We start from the raw sequence: 8,205 nt of genomic DNA on the forward strand, positions 1-8,205 counted from the left end.
TTTAGCCTAAACCTCAAATAACAATCCAGATTGGTTAGGGACAGTTTTCCATATTCAATCTTGCCCTGAGGGCAGCTCTGCCTGGGCAGAGAAAGAATGAATGCGGATTGGTTCGAATTAAAGCTCGACGGTCAGTGGGCAGAGCTTAAAACTGCCCAGTGAAAGTTAATAACCAATCTGATGGAGCTTAAGAATTTTGAAAAGACTAAATGGCTAAATGTTGCAGAATCCAGGTGTGGTAAGCTCCTAGATTTACTCAGAAATACTCACAGCTGTAATCGCTGCCAAAATGTGCTTCAACAAAGTATCGACTTAGGGGTGTGAATACTTACAGTATGTAAATTGAATATTTTATTTAATTTTCAATACATTTGCAAACATTTCAAAAATATGTTTAACTTTGTCGTTATGGGGTATTTTGTATAATTGGGTGAGAGAAAAAATATATTTACTCAATTCTAAATGCAGGCTGTAACACAACAAAATGTGGAAAAAGTCTAAGGGTGTGAATACTTTCTGAAGGTACTGTATGTGAAGATGAATCCACTAATTAAGTCACTCTGGTTAGGAGCGTCTGCTAAATGACTCAAATGTAAACGTAATAGAAATTAATTGTAAATTATGTATTGTGTCACGTTGGAGTCACTTATTGTAAATAAGAATAGAACACCATGATTAAAGATAGTCATGAATGAATCGTGAATAACGATGAGTGAGAAAGTTTGAGGTATAAATATCATACCCCCCCAAAAATGCTAACCACCCCAATGTAAGAATATTTTAAGATAATACACAACGCAGAGGACTAGAGGTCAATAGGGAATTAACAATCAATGGAAATAGTTGTTTTTCAGTTCAACATCTGTTTAGAATCTGTGTAGGAATTTCAGTCCTGTACTCATAGCTACATGTGTCAAGTTGTCATTGGTCCAAATACATTGAGCCTGAAAGAGGATACTTGTTATTTGCAGGAATGCAATCTGGTGAGGGCCCAAAAAAAGGTGACACTTTCGTTTTGTTGCACTGAAACATGCAAAAGAAATCCCTGCTAGTGTCACGCCCTGACCTTAGAGATCCTTATTATTCTCTACGTTTGGTTAGGTCAGGTGTGACTCGGGTGGGGAAGTCTATGTTTTCTGTTTCTTTTGTTTTTGGCTGAGTGTGGTTCCCAATCAGAGGCAGCTGTCTATCGTCCTCTCTGATTGGGGATCATACTTAGGCAGCCCTTTTCCCACCATTAGTTGTGGGATCTTGTTTTCTGTTTAGTTTCTATAGCCTGACAGAACTGTGCGCTCGTTTTTTTTTGACCCATGTTATTTTGTTTGGTGTCATCAATAAAGATACGATGTCCGCCTACCACGCTGCGCCTTGGTTTCCTTCTACCAACGAGAGCCGTTACAGTTAGGGAAGTGCAGGTTTTAACTAATTAAACAACAAAGAATATGATCTACATGATCATTCTCTGTGTGTATAATAAAAACTGTTTAATGTGAACCTAACTCAAAGCTAAAATTTATATAAAGAAAGCAGTCCAATGTTATTTGTTACCTTGACTTTACTGCAAATGACACTCAAGTCTCGAGAAAAACAATACACTAATATTACAGTTAGCCAATGACAGCCTTTATAATGCAACACTTATGACCACACACATCTAAATATTGCACTTGGGAAAAACATCTTAATAACCCTTGGATGCAATGCTGGTCAAATTTACCCTCCCTAATGTTTTTTTTTTTGCTGTATTAACCACCCCCAAAATTTCATCATCTAATATTACAGGAAATCCTTAAATAATGTGTCTTTAATGTTCTAACATCCTAGTTTTGTTTTTTTAATTTCTTATTTTTAAGTAAAAAGAGTTTTTGCATCACTACCCCAAGTTTTCAAATGTAGGGTCAAATATGACCCGTATGTATTTCCTATGGAATTCACTGCATTGCATCGTCAAATTGACCTTTCTTTTGCTACAAAAATAAAATCCAAGTAATCAATATAATATTTATTAAATATCTTGTTTTTAATGTTCATTAATCACAGTTTTCATTTCTCCTTTTTAACTAATTGAGTAAAATGAGTTTCATTAGGAGGCTCATAAGAATGTTGCCAGATATACAACCAAAATGGTTTTACAGATGCCAATCTGAGGTATCCAATTCAGATGACACAGACTACAGTTGAAGTCGGAAGCTTACATACATCTTAGGCAAATACATTTAAACTCAGTTTTTCACAATTCCTGACATTTAGTCCTAGTAAGAATTCCCTGTCTTAGGTCAGTTAGGATCACCACTTTATTATAAGAACGTGAAATGTCAGAATAATAGAGAATGATTTATTTCAGCTTTCATCACATTCCCAGTGGGTCAGAAGTTTACATACACTCAATTAGTATTTGGCAGCATTGCCTTTAAATTGTTTAACTTGGGTCAAATGTTTTGGGTAGCCTTCCACAAGCTTCCCACAATAAGTTGGGTGAATTTTGGCCCATTCCTCCTGACAGAGCTGGTGTAACTGAGTCAGGTTTGTAGGCCTCCTTGCTCGCACACGCTTTTTCAGTTCTGCCCACAAATTTGGAATTGGAAGTATGCTTGGGGTCATTGTCCATTTGGAAGATCCATTTGCGACCAAGCTTTAACTTCCTGACTGATGTCTTGAGATGTTGCTCCAATATATCCACATAATTGTCCTACCTCATGATGCCATCTATTTTGTGAAGTGCACCAGACCCTCCTCGCAGCAAAACACCCCCACAACAGGATGCTGCCACTTCCGTGCTTCACAGTTGGGATGATGTTCTTCGGCTTGCAAGTCTCCCCCTTTTTCCTCCAAACATAACGATGGTCATTATGGCAAAACATTTATTTTTTTCTTTCATCAGACTAGAGGCCATTTCTCCAAAAAGTATGATCTTTGTCCCTATGTGCAGTTGCAAACCGTAGTCTGGCTTTTTTATGCCGGTTTTGGAGCAGTGTCTTCTTCCTTGTTGAGCGGCCTTTCAGGTTATGTCAATATAGGACTCATTTTACTGTGGATATAGATACTTTTGTACATGTTTCCTCCAGCTTCTTTACAAGGTCTTTTGCTGTTGTTCTGGGATTGATTTGCACTTTTCAGACTAAAGTACGTTCATCTCTAGGAGACACCGCTTATCCTTCCTGAGCGGTATGACGGCTGTGTGGTCCCATGGTGTTAATACTTGCGTACTATTGTTTGTACTGATGAACGTGGTACCTTCGGGCATTTGGAAATTGCTCCCAAGGATGAACCAGACTTGTGGAGGTCTACAATTTTTTCTGAGGTCTTGGCTGATTTCTTTAGACTTTCCCATGATGTCAAGCAAAGAGGCACTGTGTTTGAAGGTAGGCCTTGAAATACATCCACAGGTACACCTCCAATTGACTCAAATTATGTCAATTAGCCTATCAGAAGCTTCTAAAGCCATGACATAATTTTCGGGAATTTTCCAAGCTGTTTAAAGGGACAGTCAACTTAGTGTATGTTCACATCTGACCCACAGGAATTGTGATATAGTAAATTATAAGTGAAATAATTTGTCTCTAAACAATTGTTGAAACAATTACTTGTGTCATGTACAAAGTAGATGTCCTAACTGACTTGCCAAAACTATAGTTTGTTAACAAGAAATTTGTGGAGTGGTTGAAAAACAAGTTTTAATGACTCCAACCTAACATGCTGACCAGACCGGACACGTATCCTGCGCGAGCACTGAGCGTCTGAGTTGCCAAGGGCTAAAATAGAACTCCTTTCTATTTCTGTTGCAGATCACGCTGAAAGTCCTGCCTCTCCCATCTCCTCATTGGTTATAGAAGCAGGTACCCACGTGCCATCTCCTCATTGGCTATACCCACGTGGGTGACTGAAAGACGAACTGCAAGGTACAAACTCCAGTCCAGTTGGTGGCGGAATTCACCTTAAATTGGTTGCTAACCGCAATACCAAGTCTGGATGTTCCGCCTCCCATTAATTCATTGGATCTCACAACAAACATACGTCCCCTACTTCCTGTAAACAAAAGCCAACGTGGGTGCTTGAAAGATGGACGAGGAGAGATTTTTCATCGAAGTAGAGAAGTACTCACTTTTATATGACCCGTCTTCAAAATTCTACAAGGATCCAACTAATAAAGATGCGTTATGGAGAGACTGCAAAGACCATGCACATTTCAGGTAAAGTATAACAACCCAATGTTCATCCTTGGTATAAAACGAACTAGCTAGCGTTAGCTGAATGTAAATGCCATGTGTGCTGTATGCTTTTTTAAATACAGAAATGGTGGAATTGTACAATAGTTTTAAAGTGTAGAATGAATACACAAAACAAATGAAGATGTCAAAGTTGAACTTACTGTCCCATGTTAATAAACTACACACACACACACTCTCACACAGTGCATCTAAGTAGGCCTAGCTGCAACCATTCTGTCCTGGAAGTCAATTCTGCCTTCCACTGAGGTGAAATACTTGTAAACTTTTCTCTGACAGAAACTGCGTCCTGACCTGCTCTGTTGGCCTGGATGACTATGCCTCTCATGCCTTGCCTCATCCCTGCCCCACCCTGCTGTAGCCACATCTGTAGCCACATAGGGTATCAACCTTGCTTGGCAGTAGGTTTATTTTTGGTAGAGGATCCTCCATCTGGCCGCAAGGATCCCGAATGCCTTCTCCAGTCATTCAAGCTCGACAGAGACGATAGTTGAAGATTTCTTTCTGGTAGCTGATGTTATGCCCGGCATATGGCCTCATCAGGTAGGGCTTTAGTGGGAAGGCAGCGTCCCCACCATTATGTATGGTATCTTTCCTAAATCTTTGCCCCCAAGCAGAAAGGCATCTTGGGGCACCTGCAGGGTTTTTGATGCAATTGCCCTTCCAAGTGGGGAGTTGGCATAGACTTCTCCGTCACTCTTTCTCCCAAAATCCCCCACTTGAATAGCTGTGAAGCGGTAATTGGCATCCACAAGGGCGAGTAACACCACAGAGTTTAAAAAACGATTTAAAAACAATTTAAAAAACGTCTCCCTGAGTTTGGTTGTTTGGTGATCATAATATGTTTTCCATCAACCGATCCCAAACAATTGGGAAAGTCCCATTTTCATGAAACTCTTGAGAAGTTTATCTTCAGGTTTCCTCAGTGGGTTGTGGCAGATGGATCGCCAGCATCTTCCTCTCTATGGCCTAACAGGTCTCCATAATGCACTGCGACACTGTCTCGAATCCAAGACGATAGGTGAAGAACAGGCTGCAAATAGAGTCTCCAGATGCCAAATACCTGTAATGACAAAATAAATGTTTTGTTATTGGATAACAATCAATTGTATTTTACTCTTCACAGAAGTTGAATTGTGCAAAACCAGATGGAAGTCCCTCCGTGACACTTTTGTAAGGCACCTACGGAAGGCCCAGCCCAGTGGTTCTGGGGAACCAATCAGAAAGAATGGAAATACATGAAAATATGATCATTCTTGATCCCTTAAGTCCAGCCAAGAAGGTAAGTTATAATATACATTTGAATTTATTGCACAGAATTTTAAATCTCATCAAATTGCAGTATTGCTGGCTTTATTTTCTACCTGCTAAGTCACTACATGATTGGTTCATGTCAGCTGGTATCCCATTTCTGAATGAGTGATTATATAGGCCTATAGATTACGAATCAGTCTCTTATTACAGAGGAATGATGAAAACCAGCAGTATTAGACATTATGGCCTAGATTTCAGAAATATGATTTATTGAGCCTGAGCTGAGGTTTCGAAAGTTTACTTAAAACACTTTTAACTTTTCATTTATGTTGACCTTTTTCAGCTGAAGGCAACCTCATCCTTGAAAATGCTGATTCGCCTCAGACACAACCTATGGAACCCGATGACACTGAAGACGACGTGGTGTCCCTGAGAGCCTTGACCCAGTCAAGACCAACCACTGCAGGCACAGCTCAAGACTGGCAGCCAAGAAAAAGAAAACAGAAAGTCAACTATCAAGATGTGGATGAAGAGCTGCTTGCATTTGTCAGGAAGCCAATCCATTCTGCTGTTACCTCAGAGGAGGAGGCATTTGTGCTCAGCCTTGTACCAGAGCTGAAGAAAATAGCAAGAAACAAGGGACGTCTGAAAGTGCAATTACTGTCATTGATTGTAAACTGGGATGACCAGTATGCAACACCTCTGCTACCACCTCTACCACCACAATGGCTCTTTGATGCTCCACATGGAAGAGCTGGACTGCGGCCTATGATGTACGGCCAGCCCAGGCATCAATACTCCTACTCACCAGGATCTAGGTCTCCCAACACATAACTGGGATGACCAGCAGGCAACACCACTGCCACCACCACGGCCCGCAAATACTCCGCACGGAAGAGGTGGACTGCAGCCAATCATGTACGATGAGCCCAGGGATCAATACTCACCAGAACCTAGGTCTCCAACACATAGCTGGGATGACAGTACATTCAGTACATTCTCTCAAGAGAGCTAGGACAGAGACTCCCAGCCACATCAATAATCATCTCTGAAAAGGCAGAACCCAGCCCTGCGCATACTTAGGCCCATGTTCTGCTTTAGTGTTTTAAAAAGGGAAACATTTATGTATGCACTATTTGCACTTTGTTGTTGCAGTTATATATGCATTGCACCTTGCATTTAACTTTGTTTTAATTGTTTGTTTTTGCTATTCATATTGTTATTGGGAGGGATATGCCGTATTTGTTTACATGCCTTGATGTGACCGTTAATGTCACCTACAACATGTTCACCATGCCTTGATGTGACTGTTAATGTCACGTACCTGTTCACCGTGCCTTGATGTGACTGTTAATGTCACCTACACGTTCACCATGCCTTGATGAGACTGTTAATGTCACCTACAACAGGTGCACCATGCCATGTTTTGACTGTTTGTCACCTTGAATAATAATAAATAAAAGACTAAACAAAGAACAGTGTGTCTTACTTACCTTGAACATAATGACGACACTATAACTGGTCATCTGCTTCCTAGATGTAATGGAACATAGGCCTAACATCTGTGGAGCATCATGATCACAAGCTTGCTGGAGTTTCTTTACATCCATGCACCTGCTTACACAATACAACCTTTTCCAATAACTAACCTTAGAGTGACAGCTAGTCTTTGCTTAGGCTCTACTGGGGTCCTGTAGTTGATCGTCTGCTTGGTGAGGTCTGGGCCAACAAAAGACAGTCTCCATCTCTTCTGCACTCATCCGGAAGTATCGGTGATGTGGGCAGGGTCCAAGAGCAGCTCCTGGACAAGGTGGTAGTATTGCCCATGCTCCCTTCTCAGCACATTTATGGGATGCACCCATAACTTCCTCCTCCTTCCCTGTGCGCCTCAATAATACAAGGGCGACCAAGTTCTGTTTTAGCAGGTTAATTCATGCATTTCAGAAAAGCATAAAGTATTGTTTATTTTTAGTTGTATAATATTAGTTTCTTATTTCATGGGCTTTTATTCAGTAAATGCATTGTTTATATCTCATACCAGAGTGGTTTGGTTGTAAGGTGAAAGAGACTGGCTAATTACAGTAATCAGCCAACCATGTATATTATTGGCATAATGGAGTCTGAGAGGAAAGTGCCTAAATGTAAAACAATTTGCGTTTATTGAATGTATTAACTCCTGTCCTGGCATCACTATTGTACAATATGCAATCATGTACTTACCCATGTTATCACTCCTCAATCGCGGTGAAATCAGAAGAATCAAAATACATTTCAACAGGGTCACTGGAAAATGCAGGCAAGAAAAGGCGCTAAAAACAGCGTTCCGCCCCCAAAATAATATAATTGGTTCAGAGTTTGCTTTGATATTTTAACCTGAGTGTCGTGATAACGTGTGGTGTGGGGGGACAAAATCAATTTGCGCACGATGGTGCACGCACTTGGCGGCCGGTTTGGGTTCCGTGTAAGTGTATGGAAACTTCCGACTTCAACTGTATATGCCTGTGGGTCAAGTTGAGTTGCTACCTGGTAGTCCAGCTGTCCTAGATGATTCTACAGATGTGGAGAACTCCTCAGAGTGAAAACCAGTCTTACTGGACTGAACCCCCCACTAAAGGCAGGACCAGAAGCCATAACATCCTGAGGAACTGCCCAGGGCCTGCTCCAGGGTCGGGCCAGTTATTTCACCAAAAGTTGCCTGAGAACTGTTCATTAGTGACAACAGCAT

The 8,205-nt window shown here is 40.9% G+C and overlaps 1 long non-coding RNA gene across 1 annotated transcript; it reads right to left on the bottom strand.

Moving 5' to 3' along the window:
• Positions 1 to 4,798: 4,798 nt before the first annotated feature.
• Positions 4,799 to 7,970, bottom strand: LOC121842351. Its single transcript, XR_006081074.1, has 3 exons — positions 7,701 to 7,970; positions 7,130 to 7,359; positions 4,799 to 5,289 (listed from the first exon to the last, which is right to left on the bottom strand). It is a non-coding gene; the product is annotated as an uncharacterized LOC121842351 (long non-coding RNA).
• Between the last annotated feature and the right edge of the window lie 235 nt (positions 7,971 to 8,205).

Source organism: Oncorhynchus tshawytscha, unplaced genomic scaffold (genome assembly GCF_018296145.1).
Source record: "Oncorhynchus tshawytscha isolate Ot180627B unplaced genomic scaffold, Otsh_v2.0 Un_contig_599_pilon_pilon, whole genome shotgun sequence".
Taxonomy (NCBI): domain Eukaryota; kingdom Metazoa; phylum Chordata; class Actinopteri; order Salmoniformes; family Salmonidae; genus Oncorhynchus; species Oncorhynchus tshawytscha.